The sequence below is a fragment of the Molothrus aeneus genome, chromosome 3, assembly GCF_037042795.1.
Source record: "Molothrus aeneus isolate 106 chromosome 3, BPBGC_Maene_1.0, whole genome shotgun sequence".
NCBI lineage: Eukaryota > Metazoa > Chordata > Aves > Passeriformes > Icteridae > Molothrus > Molothrus aeneus.
In genome coordinates this window covers 61,849,908-61,868,693 of record NC_089648.1, presented here as the reverse complement: position 1 = coordinate 61,868,693, position 18,786 = coordinate 61,849,908, and the positions used below count along the sequence as shown (strand labels likewise).

At 39.3% G+C, this 18,786-nt stretch overlaps 1 protein-coding gene and 1 long non-coding RNA gene across 2 annotated transcripts in view; both read left to right on the top strand.

Moving 5' to 3' along the window:
• The window catches only part of NKAIN2 (sodium/potassium transporting ATPase interacting 2), a 533,456-nt gene that overhangs the window by 11,990 nt on the left and 502,680 nt on the right, over nt 1-18,786 (top strand). The window lies entirely within an intron of this gene.
• Nucleotides 1,509-2,851, top strand: LOC136554784 (uncharacterized). Its single transcript, XR_010783377.1, has 2 exons — nt 1,509-1,923; nt 2,364-2,851. It is a non-coding gene; the product is annotated as an uncharacterized lncRNA (long non-coding RNA).

Below are 18,786 nucleotides of genomic sequence, written 5' to 3'. Positions count from 1 at the left end.
GGATCCTGGTGGCAAGTTGAGCCTGAGTCAGCAGTGGATGCTCTGGCATTCAGGAGGGCCAACTGTGTCCTGGGGTGTATCAGGCACAGCATCGCCAGCCTGTCCAGGGAGCAAATTGTCTCACTCTGCTCTGCACTGGGGTGGCCTCGCCTTGAATATTGTATTTTTGGCACTAGAGTATAAGGATATAAATCAATTAGGGAGCATCCAAAGGAGAGCATAAAATGGTGAAGGGCCTTGAGGTGAGGCTGTATGAAAAGCGGCTGAGGTCACTTGGTCTGTTCAGCCTGGAGGAGACTGAGGGGAGACCTCATAGCAGCTTCCTTGTGAGGGGAGGAGGAGGAGCAGGCACTGATCTCTCCCCTGTGGTGACCAATGACAGGACCAAAGGGAAAGGCATGAAGCTGTGTGTCAGTAGTAAACTTTAAAAACTTTATTAACTTTTTTTTTTGTATGAGATATATTAAAGAGTGAAAGCTGGTGATACCAACAGGTGCCAGAGGAGCACTTCAGAACAGCCTTCTCTGAGGCAGTTGGGAAGGTATGTCTCTCATAACGAGATGCCAACCTAATTTTTTTGCCTCTAGGGATTTCATGAGAACATGACTTTAATCTCTGCACCCTAGGCCCACCTGCACAATTTAGGAAAAATTTTTTCTGCTCTCCTAGGTGTCTCCCTGTGTTGGTAGTGCCCTGTGGTGCAGACACACTTAAGCTGTGAATGGTGGCATCCAGGGGACCGAGCCATGCTGGCACCCTTCATACCTCGGTGCAACGATAGCCACTGAATTGCACTCTTACTGTGCAATTGCATTCTTACAGTGTAAAATTATTTCACACTGAATGACGTCCATTTTGTACCCACATAATCCAGCAAGGTGGAGGAGAAAGTTTGTGCCTGTGCAGAGACCTGAGACTCTTGCACTGGATTGTCTTTGGTCTTCTTTAGCGGTGTGTTGTAACTTAGAGCTTTTATCCCATTTATCTTGAAGATGTAAAATTTGTTAAGGAGTGTGCTGAGACATGCTTGCTGAGCGAAGGAATGATTAATCTTCCAGGAGTGTTTCCGTATAAAGTGTCAAATTACATTTATGAGGAACCTCTACATCATAGCCATCCTAGGACTTATATAAGGTCACAATACAAATACAGCCGCCAAAATCTCTTTAGAACATCAAATTTGATAGAGATAAAATGTGCTTAGTGAATTTTTTTTAAAGGTCAGAAAGGTAAAGATCGTGTATTTACTTCAATTGAAATTCAGCAGGTCTTAGGTTAAAGTGAGGGATAAGGAAAATAAATCTCTAGAATTATGTTATACTTGACAGAATCAATAATTGTCTCAGCATGAGCTGATGGTGAGCTGAAAATTTGTTTACGAATTTACGTAGATATTTCTGATTGGCACATCTTGTGCATAGTTGCACATAGCTTTACCCTAGATTTTTGTTCCACACTTTGTCTCCACATTAATGCTTTAGGAATGTTAGACCATCCTAATTTTTGATTAAAAACATGTTAGAAAATTCTGTATTTCAGATAATGTTCCTGTAGTGTAAGAAAATAAATATTTGCAGGGACATTATTGGCTTACTAATTTATTGAAGAAGAATGTTTTACACTGTAGTGGTTTTACTGGGTACCTGGCAGACTGAGTACTGCTACTGTAAGGAAGTTGGCCTTGGAAAGGGGAAGCATTTTCAAAATGATAGGTAGGAAGATGCATCTGTGAATTCCTTATAAGGAGAGTACTCATACTTGAAAAATTTAGGTACAGGTTTAGAAAATAGAGGTATTTTCTAAAACCTTTCTTTCTTGTGTCTACACAGTCTCCCTATGCTTGCAGGAATAATGCAAGGTGCTTCCTTCCTCTTAAGGCTGGGTCATCACAGTCTTTCACTAATCAGCTAGTATAATCTTGAAGTAAGTATTTCTAGTGCACCTTATTGGAGATCTGTGTCATTTTCTGTACTGCTCGCTTTATTTGCTGCCATACTCTTCCATGCATGCAAGCACCTGAGAGGAATTCCCTCCAGGTACCTACTCAGTGCCTAGGCTGCCTTTCAGGATGATGGAGGCAGGCAGGGGTCTCTAGGGGGGGAATTCACTACTCTTTGATAGCATTTAGAAACTTCACTTAGGTGCTTTAAATCACGCTCTGAAAGAACAAGTATCTCCATGAGCTTGGTATAGAATATTGAGTCATAAAGTAGGTGTCTGGAATCCACAGAAAACTTGTGCTTTTTTGCTCCCCTGCACATTTGATGTATGCTTGGTGCTGAATATAAAATAAGGTAAAATATGGATAATTTTTTTCTTTTTTTTTTTTCTCCTTTCTCTTTACTCCCTTTTATATTTCACAGAATCACAGAATGGTTGGGGTTGAAGGGATCTCTGGAGATGATCTCTCCATCTGCATAGTCCAACCCTCCTGCTAAAGCAGCCTCACCTAGAGCAGCTTGCACAGGATCATGTTCAGGCGGGGTTTCATAATCTCTCTGAGCTGCCTGTTCCAGTGCTCTGACAGCCTCAAAGTAAAGAAGTTTTTCTTCATGTTCAGGTGGAACTTCATATATTTCAGTTTGTTCATGTTGCCTCTTGTCCTGTCACTGGGCATCACTGAAAAGAGTCAGGCCCCATCTTCTTGACAAGCATGTGCTCTGCCATAACTAGATTCTTTTAAAGTTATATTATCTGCTTATGAATCTGCAGAATACATCAAGGAAAAAACACACACAAAAAAGAGGCTATTCACTGTTTGTTGAGGTTTACTCATGCAATAAGATTGATGTAAATTAATTGCAAACAGGAAAACTGTAAAATAGAGCTAATAAAGTTCATACCTTCATAATGGTGTCTGTGTCTCTGCTTTCCAAGAGCTGACATGCACTAATAGAGTCTGTGACTGTGGATTTTTTTCATATGTTCTTTTTGTCACTGTTCATATCTTTTCACTACTCAAGTCCTACTTGTTTTACTTTCTTGAAATGTCTTGGAAGGAAGAAAAGTTACATGGAGCCACTTCTTAGTTGGTATTTTTTATATTAGCTTGCCTTCTGCTGCTGCCATGAGCTATAAGCTAAGCTATATTAAACAGCAAGGATTGCTTACTTAGTAGCTACTAATAAACATGAAATATTTCTGGATGGAATCACTCTTTCCAGTTCTTTCATAGGTTACTGAGTCTGCATGAATTTTCTTGGTTGCAGTCAATCAGTGATCTATTTCGTGACAAGGCAATGTGTAGCCAGATACACCCAACTGTATTTCACTGGACTATAATCTTTACTCCCATAGATATTCCCATTCCCAATGTGAGGGAATATCAGTTCTGTTGCAGCGTGACAAGAGAAAAAGAGGCAGAGCTGTTTCCCCAAATACTGCACATCTTAAAGAAATGCACCTTTAGTGAAAGAAAATCCCCTGATAATAAGTGAATGAAATGACAGTAAAGCTTATTGAGTTCAAGAAGTGCAGGTAGGAAAATAACAACTGGTCTCTGCTGTAGTAACAGCTTCCATGAGATGTGGGGGTAAAGGAATGGGGAGAAGAGATAGAGGGAAGAGAAAAGAAAGAAAATAACATCATTGATGGAACTAGTTTTTTAATTTGGGGAATTTATTCTCAGAGGGGTTTCTTTCCACTAGACTAACCTCTTTTTATACTGGTCTGAAATAAAAAAGGACAACAGTTTTTTAGGGATTCGTGGTTCAGATGAGATAAAGAGGTTGGAGGAAGCAAGTCAGTTTGAAATATTTGTTCAATGCATGTAAATATATATACAGGAAGCGTATGTTAATGTGTTTATCTAACAGGAAAAAATATGTATGTCTCAGTGATGTGGGAAGATGTCATACTTGACACTGAATTGATGTTTTAAGCAGTGATGTGTCAGGTACTGCAAGTGTACTGCAGTGCATACATGATGACACTGAATGTGTCATAGAATTGGGGACTTATGAAGAAAAACTCTCATAACTTTACCACTTGAGCTGGGAAATTTGGCTTCTGGGGAAAAGTAGATGAAGCTTAGGCACAGGCAGAGTCTTAATATGTTGAATAGAGGGTGCATATAAGCAGTGGATTACATATCCATTTTCAGCTCAGTGTTGCAACAAAGGAGACAGCAGCTTAAGAAAATATGCCTGAATGAAGTCACAGCTCTGAATGTGTGTGCTGTGCGTTTTTAAAATAGGATCCTGTTGAATTGAATAGAATCATAATCTCCTACGCTGCATGGGTGGTACTCAAGACTTTAGGGGAATGGATGATAAGTCTGATACTAATGGTAGTCTATTAGAAAGAGATATGAATTTATCTTGCATGTGTCATGAGTGAATTTGTCTTAGCAGACCTACAAGTTGAGTAAATGATAAATGTTTCGTATTTATGTCATTGAATTAAATGAGAAAGGTCCTTCATTCAGCCACTTCTTACTATTATTCTCAGTGTTGGACTGCTAATTTGGGGGAAAAAGGAAGGAGAGCAGAAGAAAAAAAAATAATAAGAAGAAAAAAACCTGGGTGATGAGTGAAAGTGTCAAGACTCAGGGTCATTCTGGGAACACAGAAATACAGAAATGCTCTTCAGAGGTGATATAATCTCCAGGAGCAAACACAGATGGAGGGCTTCTGCTGCTGGATCTTGCTGACCAGGGATCTCTGGACATTCTTTAGAGGCATTAGGACTGCAGTCCAGGGAAAGGAGAGCTTTGTTGCTAGAGGGATGGACAAGATGTTGCATGCCCACAGAGTTGGCTTTATTATGCCAGTAACCAGTATTGCTGTCCATCAGAAATTATGTTCCTTTTGGTGGAGAAATACCTTGCATTTTTGTTAATGCAAATCACCCATGGCTTATTCACCTAACAGAGAAATCAGTTCAGGTATTTGAGCAATGGGGGGAGAAAACCCCATACTTTTAGCTTATGTGCCCTATCAGCAAGCAGACATATTTTAAACTTCATTTTGGTAAAAGAAAAAAAACAACTTAAAAGTACTTAGTGCAGTAGTATAAAAGTTGTGATAAAGTCTATGGGTTATATTGAATATATTTAGAAACTTTTCTGAAATTTAAACTTCAGCTCAGATTTCACAATAAAGGAATCAACATAAGTTAGGCACCCTGTGTAAGGTCAATTAGACACTTTTATTCAAAAATTGTATAAATGTTGATTTTTAAAGCCCACACAAAAAAGACACATGATAGAGGAAAGAATGCATTACAGCTGGACAACTATGGTATTTTTAAGACTACCCACAGTGAGGGAGCATTTGGCTAAGACAAGGTAATGGTTTGCAGGTTTCTTCTACTTAAGAAACCTGCTATTTTTTGCTTTTTTACTCACTTAGCTTACAAAAACATAAAATAAATGTCCTTTTACGTTTTTCCTTTCACTTTTTGTCAAGCAGTACATGCTTTGTAGTTGCTGAATGTATAATAATTAATGTTATTTTGATTTTGTGGGGGGTTATTTCTGGCTGATACAAGCTTTTAATGTTGCTTTTTCCTAACTTGGTTTCAGTAGTCCTTTAAATATATTTGTGTTGGTTTCCTGGAGTTTATCAATCATCTCCAAAAAAATTTGATCAAAATTTAAGTATGTACTGAACTCCCTTGAAGCATTACTGGTATCATACTGATGCATCTAAGCTAGATCATTCCCCCTTAATTCTCTTTCCTGTATTTGTCCTTACTTATTTTAGCTGCTGCTCAGACCTAAAGATTGGATACTTTCCTGCTTTAGCTACTTGGTAAGCTAAGAAATTGTCAGTATAATGGAAGCTGTTTAGATCAGTTCCATGGATGTGCCTTAGGTCCTAACATGGGCTGCTTGCTGGGTTTGCTGTGAACAGGGCATGCAGAGCAAGCAGAAGTACTCCTGGATCATTTTGAGCATATGGAAGGTTTCTCATTCCCCTTCCTGGCTGGGTTTAATTGACCACCCACTGCACACATTAGATGCCTACATGGGCTTAAGATCCACACTTGCAACCTGTGCTTGAGTCAGGAACTGAGGTTGCTCTGTCATCCCTGAGATGAGGCTTGGTCCTTTCTGTCATGGTGTGTCTGGAGAAGGAATAGTGGTAGCTGTAGCACTGCACAGTTTTCATATAGTAAATGACTTGTTAGTTTGTGTGCACAAGAAAAAAACATCTGTTTGTTTGCCCTCTTGAGAAGCTGAAGCCTTCATTTCTCAGCCCTTTTCAGAGTGAGTACCCTTGCCAGCAGCTCAGGACCAATGGGAACTACCCAGCTCTTACTCCCAGACCAAGAACAAGACAGAAAGAAGATGCCTGAACTCCCTCTATGTAAAATAGAAGAGTTCGATAAAGAAATGTACCTGGACTCAGCTCTTTGGACCACTCTACTAATTTTCTGTCATGGAGTTATAAGATGCATAAACATAAAAGTATTAAAAGCAGATCTCTTCTGGGAATTTGTTTAGTGTGGTTTAGAGTCAGGTAGAAGTAATCTCAGTCATTCACCCAGAGTCATGACATCAAGGAGTGAGAACTGGATCTCAGTCCTTAACCCCTGATGCTTTCCCTTTCAGGACTGATCTTATTTAATTTTTTTCTTCAGTAAAGTGGTTCAAAGATTAGCTGCATTAATCATCTCTGTTACCAAAAGATAGATTCAAGCTCCAGGACAAAAGCCTCTTTATGAAGCGAAAGGTCTTATTAAAATATCAGCTAAAGTCCCTGGAAGATCCCTTATAAAGACTACTGTTGCTACAACACCAAGTTGCTTTGTCAGGGAAAGCAAGATTATGGTAAAAAGATCAAGCTTAACTTTTTTTCTTTTTGGTTTCTTTTTTTTTCTCTTACACTCTAAATTATGTTTTTTTCTATCATCATCAGTAGTTATCTAAAAAAAAACTTCACAAGGGGAAAATGTCTTAAGCTTGCTTTCTTCTGCTCAGTTACTTCTCATGGTCTGATTTTATTCATTGAGACATTAAGTCAGTTTCAACAATAACAATAAATGAATATACTTGGAGTTCTGTGTGCTTAGGAGAAATACTGAATAAGTTTTCATGTGGACAGGGTGATAATTGTCATAATATTTCTCCTTTCTGCTCATGCTCTTAGCTTTGCACCCCCTGTGCAGGGCAGTGCAATGAGCGTGTCACCTGCCATAGACTGTGTGGGAGTCCTTCAGATGTGGAATGCCACACAGGAGGGGCTGGTGGCAGCACCCAGAGCAGTGTCATTCCTTGCCAGAATGTGGCCCTTTGCCTTTGAGTATCCCTCTATGGCTGTTTTATTTCTCCTTACAGCAATGTCCAGACCTGATGAAAATACTCTGATGTTGGAATTTGAGATTTTTTTTTTTTAGAGTCATCTTTCCTAGGTATTCTTTTAAACATGGTTAGACAATGTTTTGCACAAAATGGTGTTTTTGTTGATCATTGTCCCATATTTCACATGATTCTTGTGGGTGCCTTCCAACTTCAGGCATTCTGATTCTATCCCTGGTGTCCCACAGACAGAGCTGAGCAGTTCATTTGCTGACCCCTCCTACTCTTTAAGCTGCACTTTTGAATCTGAGGTAGAAAAAGGATGTGGTTTATTTCTTGCCTGCCCATCTGATTGCTTTGTTTTAATCTTACTGCTGTCTGCCAGACAGAAAAGGGAAAAACCCCAAACACCACTAACACCACAAGAAAAGCCCCAAACTCTTACAGTTGGAAGGTATGTCTTTATGACCTACAGTCTTCCTAAGTACAGTTCTGGTACTGTCAGATGGGTGTTGTGCTTTCTGGTCTTATCAATGGTCAGTGATCTTCATGTTTCCTGTGTCTTAATCCAGGCAAGCGTGCTTTCAGCAGACCAGTTCTGAGTTTGTGAAGGCAACACTCAAGTTTTTGAAAGCTGCCTCTGTTTCCAGTCACTCAAGTCTTCTAAAATTTAAATGCAAAATGGGACACCCAAATGCCTTTCTGACAGCTTTGAGAGTCTTAGTTTATGGAGTCTCTATTGCAATTGCCAGTCCATGAAGCCTGACAAGTGATTAAAGGAAATTATTGGTAGCCACCATGATGGTTTTGTTTTCGTTGGCAAAAACATCAATGTAGTAGCTTTGCTGTCATGCCTCAGTTTTTCATCCAAACTACCAGTAATAAAAAGTATGATTACTTCATTGGAAATGTGCTGCTTGCTATAATTCCTGTAATCACATCTGTTTTACTTTCTTTTCCTTGTCTTAGTTTTATTTCTCTTATTATACAAATAAAAATTAATCAGAAGATGATGTTTGCCAATTGTAAAACTTAGGCTGCTTATAAGTTTGGCAAACACCTCAATCAGGGATCTTTTCCAGTTTTGATTTTTTTTTTTTTTACTTCCCATTGCTCACCTATATTAGCATTTTTAAATATTGTCAAAAAAAAATGAAGAAATGTAGAAAATAGTATCCTGGCTTCTTTTAATTTTTTCCTTTTTTTTCTATACCATCTCCCAATAAAATTTTTAAGCATACATACCTATCTGACTTCCTTTTCTATATGAAGGGATTAAATATTATGTTAAATATAATTTGTAGAAACAGATGGGTAATTATATGCATGATAGGTGCTATCTCAGTATCTTTAAAATATATCCTTATAGGATTATTTACTCATGTACAAGTTATTCTCTCTTTAAGGAACACTGATAAGTAATAATTTGTGGATGCCAGTTGCCCACCAAAGTATCTCTATCACTCTCCCTCTTTTCCTGGACAGGGGAGAGGAAATAAAAGGCTTGTCAGCTGAGATCAGGGCAGGATGACATCACTCACCAGTTACTGTCAAGACCAAAACAGACTGGCTTGGGGAAATTAGATCAAATCAGAGTAGGATAATGAGAAATAAAAAAAAAAATCCTAAAACCACTTTTTTTCCCCAGCCGTTCCTTCTTCCAAGACTGACAAATTCTCTTCTTCCTCCCTCCCTGTTGTGGCACATCAGGACAGGGAATGGTGGCTGCATTTAGTTCATCACACATTGTCTCTGCTGCTCCTTCCTCTACAGGGAGAGGACTCCTCACTCTTCCCCTGCTCCAGCCTGAGGTCCCTCCCATGGGAGGCAGTCCTTCACCAACTTCTCCAACATAAATCCTTCCCATGGGCTGCAGTTCTTCACAAGCTGTGCCAGTGGGTTCCTTCTGTGGGGTGCAGTCCTTCAGTGCCTCAGCCCCCCTTCTCCTGTGGGGATGTCCCATGGGGCCACAAGTCCTTCCCAGCAAGCCTGCTCTGTTGTGGGCTCCTCTCTCCATGGGTCCACAAGTCCTGCCAAGAGCCTCTTCCAGGGTTTCCACAGTCACAGCCTCCTCTGGGCACTTCTGGGGTCCTCCAGGGACTGCTGCACTCCAGCGACTGCATTGCTCTGCTCCCCCATGGACCTCCGTGGGCTGCAAAGGCACAGCTGCTTCACCATAGTTTGCACCATGGGCTGCAGGGAACCTCTGCTCTGGTGCTTGGAACACCTCCTTCCTCTTCTTCACAGATCTTGGGGTCTGCAGAGTTGTTGGCCTCACATTGTCTCTCTCTCTCTCTCTCTCTCTCTCTCTCTCTCTCGTCAATATTGCTCAGGTTTTTGGTTTTATTTTATTATTTTTCCCCTTCTTAAGTATAGTAACCACCCCTGTTACTTACTGATAACTGGTTGGAAAGCAAAAGTATCCCTTGCCCTTCATGTTGCCTTATCTTTTTCATCCTACTACATGAAAGGTTTGTGGCAAACCATAAAGTATTAAGAACCTGCTCTTGTAGATTTGAAAATTTTCTTAAGCACTGTAGTTTGCTGCCAGTGATGATGCCTGCTGAGAGATGGAAGTTCAGATGATAGCAGTCTTGAAAACAGAGTTGAGGTGACTTGGCTTTGAAGTGGTCATCCTTCAACTGAAGGTTGAGGGAACAAGTCACCATGCCTGTTCATTTTAGAAATCTGCTCACAAGGGCCAGCTTGTTATCTCTAAGCTCTATGACAGTGTAAAATGGCTTTGTTTTGCTACCTTCTATATGATGTTGTAACTGACATGTAGAGTTTAACTTCTCAGGGCCAGTCTAGAAAAGTGTGAGTTTCTGTTGCTCACAAACACTCTTGTTCTTGTTGTGTATGTATACTCTTACAGTGCATTGCATCTTCAGACACTTTTGCAATGCTAATCTAACTCATTACAATATTTAAAGGACAGCCACCTCTCTGCATTTCATATGAACTGAAAATCTGAAGTTGCCACATTGATTAAGCTGTAATAAATAATTGTACTGAAGTACAGTGTCAATTGATTTCTAAATGCAAAATAGTCGTCTGAGAATTTTCTTCTTCAACATTATTTTCAGGGCACAGAAATAAATATTGTTGGAATCATCAAAGTGAATCACCCATATTTTCCAATTGAAACAAGTGTTTTGAAATGCTCATTGCTAAGCTATATGTGAATTTGGTCTGGTGTATTAATTTTCGAAAAATATACAGGCATGTTAATCTAGATCAACAGTGATCAAATCTATAGCTATTCTGGTTGTAAAACACAGTCTGGGTTAACACCTTTATTTTGGGCTAATCAATCTATTTCAAGAAATCTCTCAGAGGGTAGTGTTCAGATTTTAATTAAAGATAAAAATTGCAATTGGTAGCATTAATTTTAATATGTACATTTTTGTATATCTAATGTATATCTAAATGTATGCTTAGCTTCAAATATTTTCAGTGTTTCATTTATTCCTTGACTTTGACCTAGAAATTGTAGCACATACTATAAAAGTTGTAATTGATTAATATTGTATTCTTTTCTTTAAATAGTACTTTTCTCTAGTAATCTTCTTCAAATAGTACTTAGATATTCTTGCCGAATTGTTATATACTGTTCTTAAAATATTTACTTTTTCTCAATGATTGAAGTGATATTCAGGAAAAATTTACTTATAAATTACATTTCTGACTTTAAAAATGGCAGAATACAGAGGACAAAAAAGAAAAAAAAAGTGAATCCTCAAGTTTGCTCTTCTATTGAAGGTAACTTTCAAATTTATCATTAACAAGTCCTCAATTGTGAAAAAAAATAGATTTTTAAAATTACTTTTATTTTTCCTAGCAAGATTCTGACTTGAAAAGGTAGCCAGAGCTTTTGATACACAGGGATACAAGAATAAAGAGACTTCTGAAGCAATAATCCAGAATTCTGTCCAATTATTTTGGCTCTCATTTTTTTTTAAAGGTAATCCACCTGCTTTTAGTATGTTTTAAATATGTGCTAAGAACTGTGCAATCATATGATTAAAGACAATATCATCATGCATATGGCGTATCATAATCTCCAAAAATTAAATATGCAGAGGCTGCCTCTTGACGTTTTTCTAAAATTTGCATGCGCATTTTCTTCAGACTTTTGTATCAAAATTTTAGCTTTCTTTAATTATTATTATTATTAAGAAGTGCACACTACATGTTGTGCACTGACCACTGACATGAAATTCCTCCATTTCAACCCCTGTTAGCTGTTAGTGGGGTGTGCAGAGTCTGTTGTGTGCTGTTTGTCCTGCCTCATGTCATTCATTAGTCCTGTCCAATGCCTGCAGAGTGCCCTGTGGTTGGGTTTCACAGCTGTGTGCTGGCAGCTGAGCAGCACTGAAACATGTAAGATGTATGGTTTGATTGATTCTGGGTCATGCAGAGATGTCCATCCCAAGCCAAACGATGCTTCCTGTGAAACATGGAGCTTGACTATGGAGCTGTAAGTCTTCACCATTACCTGCTCTCAGCAGGCATTTAAGAATCCTTTTGTCAAAATGTCCTACCTCCAGAAATAGCTGCCCGAAATAGCAAGTTCTTGCCACTGATGACATGCTCTGTTCATTCTTCTGGCTGTCATATGATCTGCTATTAGTAACCTTATAACCTCTCATATGAACCGAGGGGTTTAGTGGAAACTTGGGATGGGAAAGAAAGCTTCCATTTCCTGGATTGGCTTTAATATTAGTTATGATTTCAATTTCCTGAGTTTTCAGCATCTTCAGCGTCTAGAACAGTGCTCAGTGTATTGCAAACACACTGGAGGACAGCAGGACTTCAACACCAGCATCCCAGCATCTCCTGTGACATCATGAGACTTACAGTATCCATACCGTCTATCCTGCCTCATACTGCACCAAATGTCTCCCTCCTTCATCTCTCTGTGCTGCACAGGGTGTCATTTTCCCCTTCCCACTTCTGTACTAGGTTTGTCCACGTCCCATCTGTTGTATCCTTGCAACCCACCTACTCTTAACTCACTCGCTTTCCTAATTTGGCCCCCTTAAAATAAAGAGGCAAAGAGCTCTGCTCCAGTATATGGTTCAGTATTAGAAGTGATAAACTATGATGTCTCTCCCTCCTAGTATCAATTTAGTCTATCTGGACCACATCATCTGAGCCCTTTTTCATACCTCGCTGTATCTGTTCTTCTTTTTCTACTTTCCTCATTCCCACCCACCATGATCCTTCCCATTCTTCCAGGCCTCCTTCTTCATTTCAGTCCTGCCTCATTTTTCTTCTTACAGCCTTTTTTCTTCCCTGTTCCTTGTTCTGCTTTGTGGGTGTCAGGCTGCCTCTTCCTTCATTTGGTATCATTTGGCATGACTGAAAGCAAGTTAAAACAACATTTTATTGCATTGACACAGAAAAAAACCCAAGTGGATTGAAGTCAGGTGGTGTTGTCATCTGTCAACCTCTTCTGGATATTTCTCTTCTACCTCAGAGACAGATTTGAAGCAGTTCCTGATATTCATTGTACGTAGGCACATCAGGTGGGATGTGTGTTGTAAAGATTCTGGTACTGTTTCAAGTGAGGTCTGACATCCTCCCTAGATTACCAGCTCATGTATGGAAGAAAGATGTGGCTAGTGGAGCAGAAACCATGTCAGGAGTCCAACTTTTCCTCATAAATCAACAGCCTTGGAGTGAAAAATGCCTGATGTCTAACCTGATAATGCTGTTGTAAATGAAGAAGGTTTGACTGGTGAGACCAATGGTGATTTGGAAGCAAGAGTAATTTCTCATGTGTACTTGTAATCTCTGGCATGTGGGTTTGTTCGGTATACGAGATGTGGTTCTTTAAAATATGAAACAAACATGAACTTAAGCTGTTAAACTTCTAATTGCATAATTAATTTTTGGAGAAAAATGTAATTGTTGGAATGTATTTTCATCTGACTTTACAAACTGTTAGGCAACATTCCAGTCCACATTTTGATATAAAGATTATTTTGTCCCTTTCTAAATAAGACAAATGTAAATTTTTAGAGTGTGTATCAAATTCTGGTAGTTCCTGTGTTCCTGACAGAGTGATTAATAAAATCACTGTGTGATGTTACATTACGCAGTCTTGGATAACATCTTTTGGAAGAGTACTTCATTCTTACTCAAATTGAAAATACCTTTGTGTGCCTTAATGTACACCTTATTCAGAGAACCTCATACTGTTTGTTCTATTCATTCTTGACAGCAAAAACCTCTGGTTACACTAAAGAAATAGGAATAACACTGGATTTTCTAAGATACTGGCAGTCAGGCCAACAGGATCTGTTAATGAATGGGAGTGATAGCCATAGCAAGTATTTGTCATGGTCCCTGGCAGTTTCCAGCTCAGAGGGGGGAAGTGCTTAAATGTTCCTGAGGGCAGGGGAAGTCACAAGGGATGTGTCCATAGTGGGGGTGAGCCAAATGCTGTGGAGTCCCCGTCTGGCTGGTGCTTCTCTAATATTGGTGGAATTAAGGTTGATTCATGAAGCAGTTACTGAGTTCCTGAGGGTGCTGTTGCTGAAACATTCCTGACATTGCCTGGGGTACCCCACCCAATAGCATAGCAGATACACAAAGGTAGTTCAGTCTCTGTTAAAGTGATTGGTTTGAATTCTGGGCGAAGAAGATCCTGAGTCCAAAATTTCATCAACAGGCCCAAGGTCTGTAGTCATGGTCCCTTCCATGAGTCACTCAGGTTTAAGCAGCTATGGAATTACAGAGCAATGGCCACAGGCAACACTGCAGCTGTCACACTACCTGAATATCCTGAATTCATTAATCACAAAGTTTGTCGTAATGTGATTGTCCCTGATCTGGAGATGTGTAGTTGCCTGCAAGATTGTCAGGACTGCACTTTGACTCCCCATGGAAATAGTTTTTATTTACTGTATAATGAATTGGTAGGTTAAACAACTGAATAATACAAGGCCTGACATTAAGTTTGATGCTGGTTTTCTGGCAGCCCTTCAGGGCAATGCTCTTCCTCTGAGTCTTCCTGGAATAATTAAATATCATTAATCCTTTGAAGGACTTCCCAGGTAGGAAGGAAAGGAAAGAGAACAGTAGGAGCAGGGAGGATGCAGGAGAAACAGAGCAGAGTGCGAGTCCTTACTGTGGGGGAAAGGGGAAAGTGGGAACAGGATAGGGACAGTATTTGGGGCAGCTGGAAGTGGTTAACACAGGTAGCTGAGAGCAGCTGAAGATTACAAGTGATTAAAAAGCACAAGCAAGTTCTGGTGTCAGCTGATGTATTATCATATGCTCTGTATATTTAAAAACACAACCCTTTGTCTTTCTCGTACCCGTTTTTGGTAGATATAATTGTAATCATTATAAAAATGTTTTAGGAGGTTGAATGACCATGTTTTAAGAAGTGGTCATTGCTTTCTGATAGCTCAGTTTTAAATGTATGACTTGATATATACCAGGATGTAATTTCATTGGGGTTTATAGCCACAGTTTCTGTTTGCTGTGCATTTTGGATGCAACAGTTGATTTTAAACCACAGATTTACTTGGTGAGATCCATGAAGTTGTTGTTCCCTCACAAAAAGACTGGCCTTCAAAAATGAACTTCCAGTCCCCATATGATGGAATTAGGAAAAACCACTAGTTTTTGAATGAATGCAGTATGTGGATTTTAATAAATTCTGAAAGAAAGTAAAAGAAATATACTGCAAGAAGAGCATATGATGGTAATTTGCATCACTGAAAGTTTGTTCTAGCAGAATTTACAAGTTGATTATTAGACTGTAGTTTATAGAAATTAAAAAGCATTTTGTAGCCTACTTATGAAGTAAGTTAAGAATAACAGCTTTGCAGTTTTCATTAGAGTCATTGATAATAACAAGAGTAGAAATTTAGTCCTCACTGAATGTCTGTATAATTCAGGCTTTTTTCCCCTCTCAGCAGGGATAAAAAGGAAGGCAATGGGTGGTACAGGATGTGTTAAATTAAGAATTTAAAAATACACAAGTGAGTGTAGAATGGACCTTAGGCAACAATCAGAAAGCATTCAAAGAACAAGTCTGTTGATGAGTTTATATCTAAAAGGTAGGTATTTGTAGACAGATAGATTAGATGAGGGATCTGATACTGGAGCTCATGGATTTACACTAGGTAATTTGTAGCACAGAGGGCTTGCTATTCCTTTGGGTGTCTGTTTTGCTGCTGTTCTCCAATGCTACCTCTGATCATTTACAGTGAATATTATTGGCAACATGTGGCAATCCTGACAAGGGTCTGGTTATAATTTTATGATAATGTGCATTCTCTGTAGCTTGCTGTTGTCATCCTTCATCTGTCTGTTTAAAGTGCCTGATTTTTGCTGTGAGGGTAAGTGCTCAGAGCTAAATTGGGGCTGACTGCTGCCACTGCTGAGGGTGGGAGGGCCACAGAGCAGAATGTTGCTGCTTTTGACCTGAAAACGTGCTGAGCATGATCTCCTTAGGGAGCCACAGCTAGAGGTCTGTGGTGCCCTGAGCCCAGAATGCCACAGCTCTGGCATACGTCTTTGTGTCTTGCTGGGTGTGATCCAGAGTAGGGGGCGGAAGAACCCTTTACTGCATCTTGCTTTTTTCACTTTGTTACCTTCTTTTTGCTGCTCTGATGGAACATCAGTGAAATGCTGTACCATTTATTTACAATGCTGCATGTATTCATTAGATGTGCAGAATAAAGTAGATATACACTGAGTCTGCAGGGAAAAAAAAGTAATCAGGGAATCAATAGCTGAAGAAGCACTGCTATTAGGCTGTCAGCTGTTCTCAGCAGAGTATGGCAAAGCAAACTTCAGCCAAGTGACCTAGAAAGAGGGATGCTTTATCAAGGAGTCAGCCTGCTTCTCAGGCGATAAAGTATTGCGAGTGAACGGTCAGTGGCTGTGTTGCTGACCTGTGCGCGCCTGCCCTGTTGCAGATTCTGCTCCTGCCCTGCCTCTGCTAAAAAAACCACACAAGCTCTTACAGCTCAGATGTGCAGGAAAGAAGTTATTTCACTGGCACAATTTTAATTTAAGTTGGCCTTTTCCATATCTTTCCATAAAACCATTGAGGCTGTTGCTAGTGTGCCCGCACGTAGGCTGAGGCTGCAGTCTGCTGTGCTGACCAGGGTTGTAGCTGTCTGATACACTGAGGTATCTTGACTGTCTGTACCCTTCTGCTACCTTCCTTACATGCCATATGCTCTTTGCTTCATTTACTATCAGATATTGTGTTTTCATTATGCTGAGTCCTGAGATCTAACATGGATTTTACACACTACAAAAACACTGCTACTGCTATGCTCTTCCTTATATTGGAGTTGATGTAATCATCTCTCTGTCTAAAACTAAATTTTCAATGTAGTATTTAATGCTTTGAAATTTGGCTGCTTTCAAAGCTCTTATGTCATACAATCACTAGTCCTGAAACATTGCTGGCACTAAAAAAGGGAAGGAAAATATTTCAGGTATCTTTTTCAGGATATGGATTCTCCTAATTCATCCCTTCTGTTGGTTTTCAAGCACAATAGCAATTCTTAGATCCTTCAGAAATTCAGACATGGGACTAATTCCAGCAGGAGAACACTCTTTTCACAGAATAAGACATTACCAGTCAAAATGATTTGATGATGTAATAATTGGAGCCTGCTTTGTCCCCAGCCTACTGGCTGGTGCTCTCATGATCTCAGTGGCACCTGCAGTCTTCTCAACACATGCATTCTTTTCCAAAATACATTATTGTGTTCAAAAATACATGAGTGCTGTGCCACACTGTTTTCTACCAACTTGCTTTGAGTAGTAGGTATGGTTTATCTTGAACACTCCAGAGGCCTGCTTGAAGGAATATCATGATGAGTAAAGAACAAGATGTTGCATGTGCATCTCCTAGCCTCGTAATGTGGGCAATCTGGGTATTCATTTAATGTTTTCTTTTCCTTGGTATTTCATTTTCCCTATTTTTTCACCTGCCTCCAGAAAGTTCATAATTGAGAAACATAATGAGTCCCACATGTTCATCAGTACTACTGAAGATGAATGATTTATAGCAGGAGGAAGATGTTAAGCTAAGTGCAGAGCAACTGCTACAGGTCACCAGAGTTTTGGAGACACAGCATCAATGGTACAAAGGGACTCAGAATTCACTTTAATGCTTTTCAAGTATCACTTGAACAGTAAGAAAACCAACTGGTGAAATATTTTTGCTCTATAAAACAAGAGTGTAATCAATAGTGTAATGCACACATATTGATGTATAGGTGCATTGACACAAATATCTGTGGGCACATGGATCTGGGAAGTTCCAATATCAAAACAAACCAAAAGGGACAGAATAAATTTTGACATGAAACCATTGCAGATTGCTTTCTTTGGCTTTGCAGAACCTGGCTTATTATTTCTGCTCTGACTGGTTAGTGATAACTCTTTGCCAGATTGCATATGTCAGACCTTCAACCCAGGCTCTTTGATCAGCTTATGATGATATTTTCCTCCTCCCCACCTACCCTTATGGTTCTGGATATCAGGGATTCTGTAATATTTTCCTTTTAAATTTGACATTTGAGCATTTTCACATTGACAGTTTGTTTTTATGTTGCAAGAATGGATGTTTTTGCCTCCCCTTTGGCTTTTTGGTTTTTTTAATTACCACCCCTGACTAGCCTAGCCAGCTTGTTTCTAGCAGATTGGTTCCTTATCTGCCAAGATAGCGGCAATCAAAAGTGTGCAGAACTTCTCTGTACAAACTGGATTATTATTACATCAAGGTCTAGCTTTCTGTTTTATAAAAGATTTCCTTCCATAGCTGATTTACTTCCACAGCCTTTTGCTTCCTTCCCTCCCTTCCCCTGCATTCCCAATCTTGTTTGTGGGACAGACAGTCTTGCTGGGATAAAAAAACAATCCTGTCTTTCATTGCCCTTTTAAATTAATTCTCTGTTGTCTGCAAATGACTGAAGCAAATAGTAGTTATATTAAAATCTGTAGCCCTATGGGTTCTGATGATTTTAGAAATCTGTTCAATGCACAATCCTGGGATATCATCATATCATCCTGCTGGGCATCAACCTTTTACAGATTTGTTTACTGTTTTTCAGAGTGGAAACTTAAACAAGGATCAAGTGAAATCATCAGAAAGTTGGTGATCTCTTCATTAATACACTTAAAGCCTTTGGGCTGGCCTACACAGTTATTTGTTCTACTCATGTGTTTGCAATTTCAGAGACGTTTTGTGAAATTTCTAAAGAAGGAAGCTGATATTACTAATATGTTGGGGTTTTGTTCAATTTGGTTGCTTGGTTTGTTTGTTTGTTTATTTGTTTTTTATGGAAGCTTTTAGCTCCATAGTAGAATGTCACCTGTTTTATTAGCTTATGGTAAAATAACTGCAAATAGCTCTGTTTTTCAGTCTCTCTTATTCTTTATATATTCTTCCTTTGGTTCGTGAATCTGGTGTGTAAATGTTTGATTTTCATGTAGTTTTCAGGCAGTTGTCCTTTTAAATTATTTTAAAACTGTATTTCAATATTGTCTTTTCCAGA